The sequence below is a fragment of the Emydura macquarii genome, unplaced genomic scaffold, assembly GCF_026122565.2.
Source record: "Emydura macquarii macquarii isolate MOO-44397 ecotype Brisbane River unplaced genomic scaffold, CSIRO-AGI_Emac_v2 contig_2676, whole genome shotgun sequence".
NCBI classification, from domain to species: Eukaryota; Metazoa; Chordata; order Testudines; family Chelidae; genus Emydura; species Emydura macquarii.
The window spans coordinates 3,976,788-3,994,883 of NW_027132813.1; the positions used below are offsets into that span (position 1 = coordinate 3,976,788).

Here is an 18,096-nt window from a genome sequence, read left to right on the forward strand (position 1 = left end):
TTGCTGGCTATAAATAAATTGCTGCCGTCACAGGAAGATGGGAAAACAAAACAATTTGCATTCTTCCCAAATTTTCTTAAGGTTAAAAAATAGGAAAGGTAAATGTTTCTTAAGCAAAGTACTTCTGTGCAGAGGAAGGTTTAAGTAACACTCGAAGAGACTGACATTTGCAGCAAGTGAAGAAGTTTGACATTAATCCTCCCTACTCCCTGCCAACCCTGCAAAGCAAATCACTTAGGGCTGACTGTGGATTTAAGACACAATGCCATGGTGGTGCTGCTAATGATGTGGAGGTTCACTGCCCCAATCGCAGTTTAGGCAGGCGTAATGCCTTGGAGAGCAGTACCTGCTGCTAGCCTCTGTTACAAATCACAGCCTGCCTCTTCTGGTTGGTACTCTGCTGGAGAAATGGGGCCTTGGTCACACCCCTCTATCTCCTTTACAGAATTTACTGCTTCTGCCAGTACTAGACTACCCAGGAAAGCAAGAACCAGCATTGTGAGTGGTTTCTGTGCAGAGGCATGAGAGTGAAGGGAAGGGTCCTTGGGCCCTCTCCTCAATCACGTGCATTTCATGCAAAGCCAGGAACAATCTTGCCCTTACATTTTTCAGGGACAGCTTGAACCACAGGCTCAATGGGAGACCAACTGAAGTATTACTGGATATGCACTGACTCTGGGAGGAATTCAGCTTCAATAAGAAGGTGCCCAAATAGAAGTTGTCTTTTCTCTGAAAACCCATCCATTGTATGTGGGAAGTGGGATAGGGCATAACTAGAAGCTTTGCAGAGGAATTGATTCCAATAGTGAAGGCTGGAAGAAGAGGCTTCGCAGAAGACTTGGTTCTCCAAGAACCCATTCAGGGACCAGAGGCTTTAGGAAGGGGCTGGATGACAAGACAAGTTCTCCATCATAACAAAGGAGAAGGGACTATAAATGGAGCTGATCTGGGATAAGGCAGGTTAAGAGATGGGAGATCAATTTAATGTCTTGGAGTGGGGAACAAAAACATTTTTTACATATTGTATTTATGCACCTGTGGCCAGTGCAATGTACCAGAAACTAGTACTGTTAGTAAGAGGCAAGCCAAAGAGGTAACCTTTGAATCCAGATCTGGATTAGGTATGTACAACGGATGAGGCTCAATGGCAATGACATAGGGGTGGGATGGATCTGGGATTTTCATAGAATCATAAAATCATAGAAGATTAGAGTTGGAATGGACCTCAGGAGGTCATCTAGTCCAACTCCCTGCTTAAAGCAGGACTAACCTCAGCTAAATAATCCCAGCCAGGGCTTTGTCAAGCCACTCCTTAAAAACCTCTAAGGATGGAGATTCCACCACTCCCTAGGTAACCCATTCCAGTGCTTCACCATCCTCCCAGTGAAAAAGGTTTTCCTAATATTCAACCTAGACCTTCCCCACTGCAACTTGAGACCATTGTTCCTAGTTCTGTCATCTACTACCACTGACCACTGAGAACAGCCTAGTTCCATCCTCCCTGGAACCCTCTTTCAGGTAGTTAAAGGCTGCTATCAAATCCCCCCCTCATTCTTCTCTTCTGCAGTTAAGGGTCAGGGGAGGACGAAGGTCAAATGTGAAGCCTAACTTTGGATCTCTCTACTATTAAAAGACCTTCCTATACCTTCCTTCCAATCAGCTCTGGTCTGAAAAGTCATCAGTATCTTCTCTTTATAGCATTATGAATGGGTGCTGTGGTGATTATTATGCTGTCATAAATAGAGGATTCTGATTTCAATTCAGGAATATAAAACAAAAGCAAATGAAATTTTAAGAAACAATGCTACAGTTTTCATGCATATGTCCCCAATAATGAAGGAAATCTGAAGAAGAGAAATACAGAGAGTATTGTATAATGTACAATTTACACTTCTACGCAGCACATTCCACCCAAAGATCCCAAAGTGTGTTACAAAGTATTTGCCTCATTTTACCTATGAGGAAACCAGAGCACAGAGAGAATTAGGGGTACATTTTTTGGAAGAGTTGAGGCCAAGTTTCCTTGTTTCTGAGGCAGATGGACAATTTGAACCCATGTTTTGCTACCAGAAAATGAATTGTGTGCATAAATGTGATTATTTTCACCACTAACTACCCAATTCTTGGAGAGCCTGCTAAAGTCCATTCCAGTTTATGTGTGTGTGCGCTTGCATGCACTGTTGCTGGAAGTTTTTTCCTAGTGGTATCTGCTGGGTGGCTCTGGTGCCCCCTGGAGTGGTGCCCTCATGGCACAGTATGTTGGCAGCTGCCGCCCCCTCGGTTCCTCCTATCCATTGGTGATGATCGCTGGAACGCTGTTCATCTCTTGCTTCACAAGCGATACTCCTCAGTGCTTGTTTTCCTGCAAATAAATGTAAATAGTCAGTTAATAGAGTGTAAATAGTTAATTAGATTGAGCATTTAGTCAGTTAGAGTACTTAGACTACCCACCCTGCGTGGCTATCCTGCCCAGGGCCCTGGGGCATGCCTCCGTCCAAGGGCATCAAACAGTGTGTGACTTGACCAAAGAACATACTGGAAAGTGACCCTCACGACAGCTGCCTGAAATGCCCGGGAGAGAGGCATGTCCAGGCAAAATGCCAGATTTGCAAGAACTCCAGATGCAGAACCAAAAAAGACAAGGACAGTAGGCTCAAATTCCTCCTAATGGAGGCCGCACTTTGCACCTCATCGGAGCGACAACCACACCCAGCATCGAGTACCTCCTCAACTAGGATTGCCCTGGCCTCAGTCAGTTAGCCTCAATGGGGCCAGACGTCCCTGGCACTGACAGCCACCCAGAACCGAAACACTTCCCTGGTGCCCAGGATATCAGCAGTGCGGCACCATTCCCCATTGCCCGTGCCAAAGACAAAGACAAAAATATATGACCGCGGACCACTGAACAAGGAAAACCACGAAGAGAGTGAAATCTGTGCTGGACCACTCTGAGCCAGCCGTCAGTCAGTGGGCATTATTGACTCTGACCCGGGAGGGGGAAACATTGAGTCTGGTGTATATGGACTACCCGCTTATGGGGAGCCATGAAAGAGACTTGAGCGTTGCAGCACCATTGATACCAGAGGTGTATGAGGCAACGAGGAGTCTTTTGACCCTCCTCGTGCCTCCATCTCCTTCAGACCATGGTCCACAAGGGAGAACTCTGGCACCACAAGAGGCCATCCCACAGATACTACTTCCAGCCTTGGGCAAGCCAGCAATGATGACAAGGCATTGACACCCATCTCGCCCGACCTTGTGAGCTTCGTTGCCATGGTAGTGATTGCTGGTATAGTGCAGGTCATGTTCCTGGCACTGGTCACAGTCTCAAAACTGCTCATGGTCCCGACGCTGCTCCGGATCACGGCACATTCCTCACTGCAATATCGCCTGACAGCGCGGCACTGCTCGCCATCCAGACACTGCTCGCCATCGTGGCACTGTTCGCCATGGTGGCACCGCTCACTATCATTGCACTGCTCAGCATTGCAGCACCAATTGCCATTACAGCACTGCTTGCCATCTTGGCACCACTCAGCATTGTGGCATTGATATATGGAACTGAGGGGCACAGCACCCCATTTCGTCACCCTTGGTCAGGAGCAACTCCTCTGGCTCAGAATCCCAGGCTGAGTTTTATGGGTCAGAAAGGAGCATGCATCGAACAGGCCAAAAATATGTGGCCAGAACTCAGGGATCTGTCCCACTAGCATGGCCCTCCACCCAATGGCAGATGCCTCCTCAGTGGCCAATATGGGCTCTGTAGACAACCCAGGTCTTCCAAAACTCCAACACAAGTCACTCGCACTCAATGCTCTCTCCTTTCCTGTTAGAGAGGGGTTCAGTTCTAGGGGTGGAGATGGCAGATGCCCATGATAACCGGAGGAGATGCAGACCCTGGGACAATACTGGCTACCTCGTCCTCTTCTCCAGGTGAAGCAGTAGCTGGTACAGCCGTAGCACTGGTGCTGGACAACTACAAAGCTCATCAGGAGCTTTTACAGAGGATGACTCAAAACCTCGGCCTTAAGGTAGAGGAGATTGAAGATTCAGCTCCGGCCTTGGTGTACATATTAACACCCCCTGGATCAGCAAAGGTGACCTTACCCCCCCAATGAGGCCATTTCGATGAAGCCAGTTCCTTTGATGTTGCTAGTCACTGATGCCTCAGACACGGGGTGGGGCCCCTCAAGACTCAAGGCCTATGGTCACCAGACGAACTGTCCCTACACATCAATGTCAGGGAGTTAAGAGTGGTACACCTAGCTTGCCAGGCGTTTCAATTCCACTTGTGGGACAAATGCATCTCCGTATTCACGGACGATATAATGGCAATGTTATATAAACAAACAGGGTGGAGCCTGCTTTTCTCCCCTGTGCCAGGAGGCATTGAGTCTGTGGGATTACTGCATAGCCCAGTCCATTCACCTGGAGTTCACAGAACAAACTGGCGGACATCTTAAGTAGATCCTTTGTCAACCATCATGAGTGGTCCATTCGCCTGGATGCCTTGAATGTTTTTTTCCAAAGGTGGGGGTTTCCGCAAGTAGACTTGTTTTCAACCAGGCTCAACAGAAAATGTCTCCAGTTCTGCTCAGACCTGCTCACAGCCCGGGCTCTCTCTTGGATGCCTTTCTCCTCCCCTGGGGAGGGAGTTTGCTCTATGCTTTCCCTCCCACAGCCCTGATCCACAGGGTATTGCTCAAGGTCAGGAGAGACAAAGCCAGGATGATGCTCATAGCTCTGGTATGGCTGTGACAACATTGGTTCTTGACCTTCCTGCTTCTGTCAGTAGACAAGTCTATCATCCTCCCATTGCTCCTGGACCTGATCTCACAGAAGCATGACTGATTGCTCCACCTGAACATCAAGTCATTGCATCTGATAGCGTGGAAGCTTCATGACAGAGTGAGATGGAGAGGGGCTGCTCAGTGCGGGTGCAGGCTGTCCTTATGAGTAGCAAGAAGCCGTCAACCAGAACAGCATATCTGGCGAAGTGGAAGAGGTTTGCATTGTGGACATCACAGAAAGGGGTCCTGCCAATGAGACCCCCACTGCCCCTTATCCTGAACTATTTGCTCCACCTGAAGAATGAAGGTATTGCAGTGTCATCCATATGGGTTTACTTAGCCCCGATTTTGACTTTCCATCCGCTGACAAATGGCCGATCAGTGTTATCGAACCTGATTTGCTCCTGGTTCCTGAAGGGGCTGGAGTGCTTATACCCCCAGGTGCGTCAACCCTTGCCTCCCTGGGACTTCAATCTGGTGCTGTCAAGATGCACGAGGCCCCCATTTGAGCCTATGGCAACATGCTTCTCGCTCCATCTATCTTGGAAAATAGTCTTCTTAGTGGCCATTACTTCGGCTAAAAGGGTATCAGAGGTGTTACCTCCAAACTGCCGTATACCGTTTTCTTTAAGGACAAAGTATGACTTTGACCACATCCATCCTTCCTCCCTAAGGTGGTCTCACATTTTCACAGTATCCAGGACATATTTCTCTCAGTATTTTATACTAAGCTACACGCTATCAGGGAAAAGCAGAGGCTCCATTCTCTAGATGTCAGGATGCCCTTTCTATGCCCTACACAGAAAGGAACAAATCTTTTAGAAAGACCACTCAACTCTTCATAGCAATTTCAGACAGAATGAAAGGGACCCAGTCTAGCTCAGAGAATCTCTTCATCGATTACATCATGCATATGCACATGCCATGATCTGGCAAAGATATTGCCTCCTCACTTAACAGCCCACTCCCTGAGGTCGTAAGCTTCATCAGCGGCTTTTGTGGAACAGGTCCCAGTTCTGAATATCTGTAAAGTGGCAACATCATTTTCTATCCACACATTTGCTTTACACTATGCCATCATGCAACAAGCTAGGAACGATGCAGCCTTTGGACAAGCAGTCCTCCAGTCCATATCAAAACGAAACTCCGATTCCATCTCCCAACTCACATCTTGGGAATCACACTGGAATGCACATGAGCAAGCACTTGAGGAAGAAAAAACGGTTACTAACCTTTCCGTAATTGTTGTTCTTCGAGATGTGTTGCTCATGACCATTCCAAAACCTGCTGACCTGCCCCTCTGTCGGTGTAACCAGCAAGAAGGAACTAAGGGGGCTGTGGGGCAGCAGCTGGCTATATACTGTGCTAAGAGGGTGCCGCTCCAGGGAGCTCCAGAGCCAACCCTGCAGATACACTAGGAAAAGCTTCCAGCAACAGTGCACATGGCATGCATGCATACCTATATTGGAATGAACATGAGAAACACATCTCTAAGAACAATAGTTATGGAAAGGTTAGTGACTTTTTTCCCCCCTTGCAGCTAGTTAACTGGGGGCACAGGCACTCAGATTTGCATTCGCAGTTCAGCTGTGGATACAAAAATGCTGGCACACATTTTGCAGGTGCAAATTACTCTTGCCTTTCTGAAAAGTTATCCCTGTGTGATTAGCCCAAGGTCATACATAGAATCTGTGGCATAACTGAGTAGAGAACCTTCTGTAGTCTGTTTCCCACACCCTTCCTCTAATACGAGACCAGACCTCCTCCCACAGTCATTTGGTTTCAAATGAAATGTCTCAGTAAGGAGTGAGAAAGTCTTTAAAAGGGGTTAGTGTAGTCTTTGCAGCCAGTTAGATTCAGCAATAGATATACTAATGGCTATTCCTCTAGTTGAAAATCTAAACAGAGGATTTTGACTCTCCCTATTAAAATAGGGACTGTGTTTTATATACCGAGACAGACAGACAGAGAGTGAATGAATGAATGCAGGTGTAAGGTGCTATAAAGTTTTTACTTTGATGTGTTTGGGATGACCATGTTACTCATAAGTGGTTGAGCCATGAGTGGTCATTCCAAATAAATGCCAATAAAATGCTTTCACTCCTCTCACATCATCAAGAATCTTATTTATGCCATTTTTTTTGGCTGCCCCTTTTTTCTCCCTTTGAAGTACATTAGCTACTGTGGAAACAATGTCACTAGTCAGGACAGGGCTTTGTTTCAGTACTGAGTGGAGTATAAAGCCAGTCTGTATAGTAGGTTTGAACTGCATAGTATGTGACCCATAGGACTTTACATGGTGATTCCTTTCACCACATACGTGGTTTTAATAGATATAAGTAAATTGGATGGCTCAGACACTCAGACTGGATCCACAAAGTATTTAGGTACCCATCCCCCAGACTTAGACACCTAAGTCCCAGTTTTAGGCACCACCACAATTCACAGTGACAAAAGCTGCATTTTGTGTCTTTGCTGCTCTTTTCTTTCCTCTTTTGTTTTTGTGTGTCTAGTTTTGAGCATTGGAATGCCTAATTCTCTTTGTGGATCCAGGCCTCCCATACCATACCATTAAGCATGATATAAAGATATAGGACCAGATTCTAACACCTTTACCTGTGTTGAGTAGTTGAGTATTCTGCAAGTTTTCAAATGAAATCAGTGGGAAGTCAGTGCTTGAGAAGTCAGGTACATGAGTATGAGTGACTGAATCAGGCAGGCAGGTAAATCCAGCCCTTTCTGCTGATCATAATAGAAAATTGTCACAATCTGATGTATCACAAGGTGAGCTGGGCCTTTAAGCAAGTCTTGGGTGTAACCTCAGTTATGACTAATTTACCTCTCAGTCCAGGTGTCATTAGGTGGAAGTACATGACTAGGAATCAGGCCTGCTGGGGAATAGAAGGACAGTCTGAATTCATTTGGTGAGTTTCAGGGTTTTAAGGGTTTTTAATGCTTACTGAAATTAATAGGAGTTAGATGCTTAAATACCTTTAAGAATCTGGCCCTGAGAGCGTGTTGGGGATAGTTCTGCAGGGTGCCTCTTTGGAAGAATGGGGACAGTTTGGGAGAGAAACCTGTAGGAGACCTAGGGTTAGAGAAGACCTGGGAAGTCACTTTCTAGACCAGTCAGATGGAAAGGCCTGGCTGGAGCTATCTGCCATAAGGGACAGGGACCAGAAGCCTTAAGAGGTTTATATGGCTTATGTGTCAATGTGGTGGAAGGAATAGTAGGCAGCAGGACTTCAGAGTGAGAAGGAACTATTGAGCCAGCAAGTGGCTGAAGAAAATGTAGAATTGAGAAAAGATTGGCTTTGGTTTAAGTTGACATTGAACTGTGATGTTATTTTAATACACCACAGAATCCCAAGAAAGGAGTGCATTTGAATGGCATGGATTCCTATGTGTAGTTATTGGAGAGCACTTGAAGGGCAAACCAAGGCAGTGGAAGGGCCTGATGGTCGACTGGATGAGCCTGCTACCTTATGACTCTTCAGTGTACCTTAGTATCAAGGTAGCAGCAGCTGGTGTATCTTAATCCTGTTTCCAGTGGCCCAATGTCCACCTCACAAAAGCTGTCATCACAACTGTCAACTATAAAGAGGCCAAGGACTAAATGGGCTATGTAGGCTACTCTATTATTTTACTCTGAGGTGAGGTCACTTAAGGGCAAGATGAGGAAGTGTGGTGGACTTATTTGGAGGGGTGCTAATAGTATTGCTGTCTGTACTGTATCAGTTTTGAGGTTAAATAGAGGACTTTAGTCTCTAGGCCCTAGGGTTTTTAATGTGGCATCTTTCACTAGCACCAAATTCTCACACAAGTGAAAAATATGGGCCTGGTTTTCCACTGCATTGATAAAACTCCATTAAAATCAGTGGAGTTATACCATTGTAGAACTGGGGTAATGAAGTGGAGAATCAGGCCCTATGTGTCTGCAGTCTCCAAAAAGTTAACATTATTAAGAATTATGTGGATGCACCCATGAGGGAACAGAGTCCTACGACTTTAATGAAGTTTCTCTTAAAACTGTTTAGTGAAATGTCATGGGAACAGAACAAGGAGAAGGTCACTCTGATGGTATTTCCTAGCATGACAATAGTGCAGCAGCATTCAGGGAATGTCCTGAAGTGGAATGATTTGGCTTCTTTTTTATTTTTAACAGAATAAACTGATTAATTAAAAAATAATTTGCAATAGAGTTTTAGGGCGTCTCTTGAATAATGGATACAAACACTCATCTGTCTAACGTGGTTGATACGTAAAAAACCAAAGACAGACAGAGCCAACAGTTCTGCACCCATATATTAAATAAACTACGTTGTATATGTTAAATACTTCCTGGAGATGATCTTTTTCTTCCCCTCAGTATTTAAGATAGTTTCACCAAACTGAAGGTGGGTGGCTAAATGGATTGAATAAAAAGTTGTCCCTCTCACTGTAGCGACTGTAAAGACCTTGGTGATGTAGTTAAGGTGCTCAGATAGAGCTTGATCCTGCAATGTGCTGAGGTCTGGGGCCCAAACCAGCAAAACATTTAAGCACATGCTTAACTGTAAACATATGACTAGTCCCATTGAAATCAATGGAGTTATTAAAACATTTAAAGTTAAGCATGTGCTTAAGTAAGTTCCTTGATCAGGGCCAGAATGATCAGAACCTTGCAGGACCAAACCCTCACTGCATATGAGAACCTAGACAGAAATGTTATTTTTGAAACTTCTCTTGGAAGCAAGTGAATCAGTGTACTTTCTTCAGAAACAGTACGCTAAGGGGACCTACTTATTTGTACTTATTTCACCAGCAGAACACTCCCACTGTCAGAAAAGCTGCACTAAATCGTCTGAAGGTGGCTCCTTACACTGATGCCGTGCAGTCCTGAACTTAATGTATAGACCCAAAACAGAGACAGTGAGGAGTGGAAAGCAAGATCTGCAGGGATCACCCAGGTTAGTTCTGATTTGCTTTTTGGGGGGGGATGAGAGCAAGTTATTTATTTATTTGTTTTCTTAAAATTGTAGTATATTATCTGCAGTGAACATCTTGTCTACCATAACCATATAAGGGGACTCATTACAAGATGGTTTTCCACTCACCCAGTTACAGCAAGGTTAAAAGTTGTAGTGCAGACAGTGTCGAATCCCAGCAGCTGGGCTAAAACCATGGACAAACCAGGTTTTTAATGCAGTTAGGACCCGTCTACGCTTCAACTTTTAGCCCTGCTCTAGCTGGGGCTGAGGACAAATTTTGTAACTTGGTCCTGGTAATAGCTGTAGCGCAGATGGGGAGGCTTTTAGATTGAACTTTCTCTTCTAAGCTAAGGACTAAGAAGAAAATATATTTTCTGGCTGATTGGAAGTGGAGATAATATTTTACTTGTTTTGGCTCACCATAGGCTCCAGTGAAAAACAAAACATTTTTTTAACTCCTTGGGACAGGAGCTGCCTCTTCATCTTACTCTCCAATGAAATGTAAGGCTACAAGGCTTAAGTCTGTAGGGAGGAGCCTCTGTCTTGCTAATAGGGCTGTGCATTCAAGTTCTGCCTAAACTATAATCAACCCTAATGTCATGGGATTTGTATTGGCATTTAGGTTTTTTATGGTGTTGGCAAGAGTCTTTGAAGGGGCTGAAAAAACACGAGATCTGCTCTTCTCATGCTGTCTCCATCATCCAGGAACTGAACTGTTGAGAAGAAAGGGGACTGACTGTATGATCCCTGTGTCTTATGGTGTCTTTCACACAGTGCAATGTGCAAAATGCTACCAGATCAGAATGGTACTGGCATTACACTGGGGTGAATGACTGCACAAGGTGCACGCAACGGTAAATCAGGGCCCAGGACTCATGCTTCATCCTGCTCTCATTGAACTGGGCAGTAATGCTCCTAAAGGCTTCAGAAGGAGCAAGGTCATATCCCTTGTGTTTTTTGATCCCATGATGCTCCTGTAGACATTAAAAAAACCCAAACATGACTGACTAATACAAATACACACAAGGGGCCAAACTTGGCTCTTTGAAACACAAATAATAGACTCTGCTCACAACTCTAATTGCTAATAGTTTTCATCTAGTTTCCATGTGTTGCAGAGGGACATATTTACTTTCCATCCCTATTAATAATTAGCACTATACACCTTTAAAGTGCTTTACAAAAGCTAATTAATTCATCGTGACTGACCACATGGATCTTCTCTCAGGTGATTGATTTCTTCTCCTGCATGGGTAGTGTTTCATGAGCAAATAATGGTTCCAGGAGTCTGCTCCACATCTGAGTGTGAATCTAGGCCCTGATCATTCTCTTATCCCAGTTTTAAGCCAGTGTATCTGCTGATTTCAACAGCGTTTCACTGGCATAAAACTGGTCTACCAGACTAGAGAATCAGCATCCTTAGCCCCGATAAGTGTGTGCTGCTCTCCTGGAATATACTGAATCTCTTACTGGCTCACATTACCATTGGTGGAACTAAATCTTGCAGGGTGTGAGTGTCCTTTCTTCTTATCTCAGGACATAGCTACACTACAGCGGCACAGCTGTGGCACTGTACCAATGCCATTGTAGTGCCAGTGTGGAAATTTCCTGTAATGATGGAAGGGGTTTTCTCGGTCACTGTAGGAACTCCACCTCCCTGAGTGGTGGTAGCTAGGTTGACAGAAGGAATCTTCCATCAAACTAGCCATGTCGGCATAGCTACGGCACTCAGAGCTGTGAGTTTTTCACATCTCTGAGCAACGCAGCGATGTCAATCTCAATTTTAAGTGTCGACCAGGCCTCAGTCAGCCCTTTCACCAAATATTAATATAGGTTTTTGTTTCTGGATCTATACGGTGTCACTATTAATCACTTGTATACCATTTAGCGCCTCTCTGCATCATGGGTGCTGTACATTCCTAATGCAGTAAGCCATCCTGCCAAGTATAGCAAAGCAGCTTTAAACTCCTTTTCCCCCCCACCCCTCCTTGAGATCAAGCAGCTTTTCAAGTGAACAACTCGGCACTCTGAGCCTAAGAACATGGAGCCACCTTTCCGTCGGAACGCTGTCACATTTCCAGGACTCCTTAAGTATACAGGAATTCCTGTGAGGAAAGCCAAGTGTTCTTCAGGAAAGTGCGTGTCACAGACTAGGACAATTTCTGTGTGATGGGAAGTTATGCCATGTCCAGGAAAATCAGGGTGGGTTAAATATGATACAATAGCAAAAACTGATGGAGAGCTTGGCAGCGGAGTGCTTGAAACTAAATGTCATTTATCATCCATTGCTATAATAAGATCAGCTTCTTTCCTAATTGATCACAGCCTCTTACTAAGTGATCAGTTCTGCCATTAGATTGCCTGTAAATGCTACAGAATATTCATATTTAGAACTTACATGGCACTCTGTACTCACATTCACTAACTAATCCTCCTAACATTTCCATGAAGTAGGGACATAGACAGGTATTACTGTCCCTATTTCACAGAGATTTTAAGTGGCTTGCAAAGGTAGAAGGAGTTACTGGGCCAGTAATCTGCTCCAGCTGCTTTGTTACTTTCTGATGATGCAAAGCAGACCCAACCTCAGAGATCTGGCTACTTGGGAATTCCGTTTGACTGGAGAGGAATTCCTGGATGGTGTAAGTATGGTACAAAAGCTCTACAATAGCCCCACAGACTGCCCTCAGGTATAGAGGATAAGGTCAGGCAATAGGACATGTGGCTGGAGCACCCTTGAGTTTCCTGACTGTTTGAACAGCATCTCGGGGGTCACAGATGTCTGGGTATAATTTACAGCAGCCCTGAGGTTGCTCTGAGTTGCACTCCAGGCCAAACCTGCCCCTGACAAGGGAGCAATAAAAGTATCTTAAAGCCATATTTGCTTTCTCCGTCAGTGGACCTCAGCCAGACCAAAGGATCTTTCCCAGTGTTTGAGCCAAGACTCAGAATGTCATCCAAACCAGGGATAAATGACTTTTCTCTGGTTCTACAGTGAGATGGACTCAGACACTTCATAGGTTGTTGCTTCTTGTTTTCATGGATTTATCGATTTGAGCTGACTGCCAGATGCTGGGGCTGGATGACAGGGGATGGATGACTTGATGATTACCTGTTCTATTCATTCCCTTGGAAGCATCTGGCATTGGCCACTGTCAAAAGACCGGATACTGAGCTTGATGGACCATTGATCAGATGGACTATGGATAAGCTTATGTTCTATATTTGTCTACATTATGTTTCAATTCCTTTTTCACATACTCTGCCATGATATCCCTGGAAACTCTGTGTGCACAGCTAGGGACGGCATTTGTCTCTTAGGCCCAGATTTTAAAAGGTATTTAGGTATTTGCTGGGCTCAGCATTACAATGCCTAACTGATTTAGGAGCTTAAATCTCATTTTCTAAAGAGATTTAAGCACTTAGGAGCCCAAATCCTATTTTCTGGGAGGGAGGAGAATATAAAAATGAAACAAGAACACAGCAGTGAAGGGGTCATTGGAGATGTGCTCTATTTCACAAAGCAATTATCTGTGCTTCATTAACTCTGAGGCAGAAGTAAACTCTGAGCAGCTGTAAAACAGCTACAAGGGAAGTGTAACAGGGTGACTTGCCTCTTATGGGCTGGAACTAGCCAATCCTGAGTATGGAATGAGGCACATCTGGTTGAATCAGGTAATTCCCTATAGAGGGTAGCAGCTGGCTGCAGTGAAGGTGGAAGCCCAAGAAGTTCTGGTGAGTAAGGAAAGGGGTCTGTTGAGAAGTTTCTGAGCTCAGTGGAGTTGTAGCTAGGGAGGTCTAGGAGAGACCTTGTCCAAATAAGAGAGACTGTAAAGGCCCTAGGCAGGAAGGAGGAAGAGAAGTAATGTATTGTGTGGATTTAGGAATGGACTTGGTTTGGAGATGCTGACTTTTATTTGCAGATTTTTTTATATATTTATAAACTTTGACCCTCCAAAAAAAGCCTGAAGGAAACTTCTGTTTGAACAGTTCCAGAGGAGAAACTGAGATAGGCTGCCTGTAACAAGACCCTATGCCATGAGGGTGTACACGAGAGGCAGTGGGCCCAGTTACAGGATGCAACTAGGGAGGCAGTTTACTTCTAGAAAGATTTAATTTTCCCTCCTTGCTCCTAGCTAGGGCACCCCCACCTTCATTCCTCCAATAGCTTGGAAACTTTTCCACTGGCTAAAAATAAAGGGCTGCCTTTCAACCCCTTCTCCAGCTGCTCTTGTTTCAGTACCATCAGCTCTTGCTTTCCCTCCTCCAGGCTCAGCTGTCTTATCTCACACAGCTAGCTTGCAAAATCTAAACAGATGCAGGTTAGGAGGGTTAAAATGGATTTGGGAAGGGAGAGGGAAATGAGCCTGGAATTGGGAGAACAGAACATGAAGATAGAGAGCTGCAATATGCCATCCAGAGGAAGGCCCAAACCAATACACTATATCCAAACCACTTTGGATCCAGATCTGAACTTAATGGTTGACTTGGTCTTATGAACTTTTATAACTGGCCAATCCCAAACCTGGGCTCAAAATGTCCCCCAGGTCTGGGAACATTCAGGTCTGGATTTGCATGTTGTGGTTCAAAGCTTTCTTTGATGCCAAAACAGACTTTAATTTAGCAGAGTAATATTTGAGCCAGAATCTGTGTGTTGGAGCAGCTGAAAAACCTCCCTTTCTCATATTCTAAGGACTCCTACAAGTAATTAGGTAGCTATTCTATTGACTGGCTTTGAACAAAGGATGCTGTCCAGTTGTTGAGGCCCAACACTTTGAATTACTTTACATCTGTTACTAATCTGGAGGGACCTTCAGCTCTAGGAACTAATTTTTAAAAATATTCACCTTACATCTGAGAGAAACTTGCAAACCACCTCTCTTCATACTGGACTTGCAGTGACAACAAATAACTTTTACTCTTCTAACAGAAGCAATTAACTAATAAACTCTCTTCCCTAAGGCATGTTAGTATCTGTAGTGCTGGAAGTGCTCTAGAAAGGAAGTAAGCCAACAAATCCATCTCTGTTTCAAACTAACTTCAGTAGAAGCATGCTCGGGCCAGTGTCACACACAAACACACCATTAGGTGCCAAATGGAAAATTACAAAACCCATGGGTTTTGTTAATTTTAACTTTCCATCTTCTTAGAGGATAGCAGAGGTGGGCCTGTGCAGCAAAGTCCAGATCCCAACTTATTTAAAGGATGCTCAGTTTTGGGATTCTGGTTTGACCCCTTATAGAGATGGGGAAAGGTGAAAGGCTTGAATCTGGGACTCAATCCTCCCAAATTCAGAGTATTTTGACCCTGATCCTGCACTATTGAAGTCAGTGGGAGCAGGATCCAGCCCTTAGATCTGGGGTTTTGGTTTGGCCCCAATACTAATAATAAAAAAGAGTTCAACTAACTAAATGAAACTTATACACATGTCTGTTTGTCAATATATGCATCATTGCTGCCCTTCCCAAGGGAACTGAAACTTTCTGTGGCAATAGGGAGAAACGTAATGCCATCCTCATCGGCACTTCTGATGGCAGTGCAGTACCAACCTTTCTCCATGTACTCAGCACAGCCAGGAGATGCTCATACCACTGCATGACATTTTAGAAAGGAGGACATGCAGAATCAGTCTCTAGAGAGGAGGGATTAAAGTAAAGACGTGCTAATTTTGTAGCCTGCAGTGACTGAATGGTAAGAGAGTCTCACTGAGCCTGGTAGCAGCCTTTGAGCAATAGCATCCAGCATGGCACTCAGCCCTGCCCAAGTAGCCATACCGTTTAATCTTATTGTCAGATGGAGCAGGGAGCCTGGCACTGGAACTCTATTCACAATGGACACCTTTGTTCTCAGATTAATAATCCCCCTGTCCCTTTGTTTTGAGACTGGATCTAACAAACAATTTAGATCTCCAGCGGCAGCGTGCCATCTCACGGAAACCTTTGCAGAGCATTCAATGTGGAATCAATTATTTTGTGTGTGTGGCATAATTGATCATCTTAAAATGTCTGTTCTCCTTGGTTTTTCCTGCCCTTTCGCTATGGATCTGACAGAGCTTTGTTTCTTTCAGATTTTATATGACCCTATTGCTTCTTTCCTATCTGGATTAATAACCCCTTCTTTGAGCCATCAAACCTGATTACTAAGGAAATTATCATAATGTCCTCAATACAGGATTGTGATTTCAGGCCGGGAAGCAGCAGGAACAGATGGAAAAGTAAGGAATATGGGGTTAAATCTTGGCCCCCCTGAAGTCAGTGGGGTGATGTTTCACTCTCATATTCTGTTATCCTAAAAATACATGAATAATAACATAGATTCTGTTATCCTTGGAGTACAGAATGCATCATTTATTACCCAGTCCTGCAGTACCTGAATTGATTTCTTGGATTACCTTACTTGTTTTATGCTGCACCCTTACATTTCTTTGGCAGCTGCTTGTCTGCACAAGTGGCTTCCATATGGTGAGACAGTTTGAGTTGCATGTTAGAGGGAGAGACGCACACTGTGCTCTTGCTCAGAGATTTTTTTCTTGGTTTTGTTTTCTCTTATTCTAAAATAAATTAATCTCCTAAAAATGTATGGTTGCTTCTTGTGTATGGACAAATATCAATAGGGATATTCTTGTGAGTAAGGGCTATAGGATTGGTGGTCTTCTTGCTAAATGGAAGGCTTTTCAGTCTTCAGTGAGGCCATCAGGAGCTCTTAATAATAACTAGACTTTCTTCTCTAGCAGCTTTCCTCCAAGGCTGTGAAAGCACTTTAAAAATATTAATGAATTCATCCTCCCAATACCCTACTGGTGTAGGTTAGTTTTAATGCATCTATTTTATAGTTAGGGGAACTGAGTCACAGAGAAGTTAGAAGATTTGTGCAGTGTCACGTATTGAGTCAGTGGTGAAGCAGGAAACAGAATGCAGAACCTCTAAGTCTCAGTCCTCTGTTCTAACCATTAAATGCCACTCCTTCCTAAATCCATCTAGTCACTAGACCATCATCTATCAATAGAACAGCCGAATCCCATATTTGGATGCTCAAATCCATTCTTTGAGTTATTTAAAAAAATAACAGAATCCTAAATATTGGAAATGGAAAAGACCAACCAGAACATCCAGTCCTCCTCATTGGGGACAGTGCAGGCTTGTTCCTTACAGGACAGTTTCTGGTGTTTTGCCCCGTCTAGTTTTAAAAGTGCCTCTCAGTGGAGCCTCCATCCCTTCTTATTGGAGAATACCGCCCCCTCGTACTCCTCTTCTGTTCTGTAATTCTTCTCTATCTTTGATGTCCATCCCCATCAAATATTTGTGCATGGCAATGTTCCTGCTCTGCCACCTCTTAGTCAAGCTCCCTGTACTTATTTCACACAGCTGTGCGCTGAACTGAGAGCCCAGTGGGAGATTTGGATAAGCTGGTGGGGCCTCTATGGTCTTTTGTTTCCCTCTCCTAAGGAGCAGCCTGAGATGTAGTTTATCTTATGTACATGCAGTATAGGTACGGTACAAGGTGCCAAGGTGAGAAAGGAGATTGTTAGTAACACATGAATCTGCCTAACCCGTGACCTTTGGCCAGAAGCTTCAGGTTTTTCCACCCTCCCTTCTAAATCTCTGGCTCCAGGCCCTCTGCCAAATGGGCAGATGTTGGGTCTCCCTGCCCTTCTCCCCTTGTTAGTCAGTTAGTGCTTTTCATGCTGAATGCCTCCCCCCCTCTGAATCCCCAATGAGATCTCAAAGGGAACTAGGGGAGGAGTCTTGATTTGGGCACACTGAACAGCTGGCAGGGGAAGGGAAGAGCAGCAGCTGCTGTAAAGTGCTTAGCTTGGGGGAGGGGGAGCTGAGGGACTGGTAGTGGAGGAGGTAGAACTGAGTGACTAAGCAGGGGACTGATGGGATGGGGGAGTGGGAAAACTAATGGACAGGGATGTGAGTGGGAGGAGAGGACCAACACACTTGTGTGGAGACTGGGATTGGGGCACTGATGGATATGGAAGGCTTTGATCCCTTTGAGTAACTTATGCTGCTAATTTAATGTGTAAATCATGTAAACTTTCTCTGGCGTGCAGCCAAGGCTGCTAGCAGAGCTCCTGCTAGAAGAACGGTGATGGGCCCCAGTGATTTAACACATGGCTATTAGTGCTGATGTTCAGAATTTCGTAGTGTGACTGGATGATTTCTGCACTTGCAGTGCAAAAACGCATCTACCCAGTAGTTAGCTGGCATCCACTGAGCTCATTTGTTAAGGGTCTGGGTCTGGTTCACTAGTGCCCTGCACCTTGTGTAATTGTCACCATGGTGCAAAACGGCTGTGAAAGGCTAACACGCTGCAATGATCATGTTGCACTC

The 18,096-nt window shown here is 44.6% G+C and overlaps 1 protein-coding gene across 3 annotated transcripts in view; it reads left to right on the plus strand.

The window, feature by feature from the left end:
- The window catches only part of DAAM2 (dishevelled associated activator of morphogenesis 2), a 252,754-nt gene that overhangs the window by 12,863 nt on the left and 221,795 nt on the right, over nucleotides 1-18,096 (plus strand). The window contains exon 1 of one of the 3 annotated variants that reach the window (XM_067564776.1): nucleotides 13,476-13,495. The exons of the other annotated variants lie outside the window; for them this stretch is intronic. The gene's annotated coding sequence lies outside the window, so the exon portion shown is untranslated. Of the gene's footprint in view, nucleotides 1-13,475; nucleotides 13,496-18,096 lie in introns of those variants that run through there. 3 annotated transcript variants of the gene reach the window in all.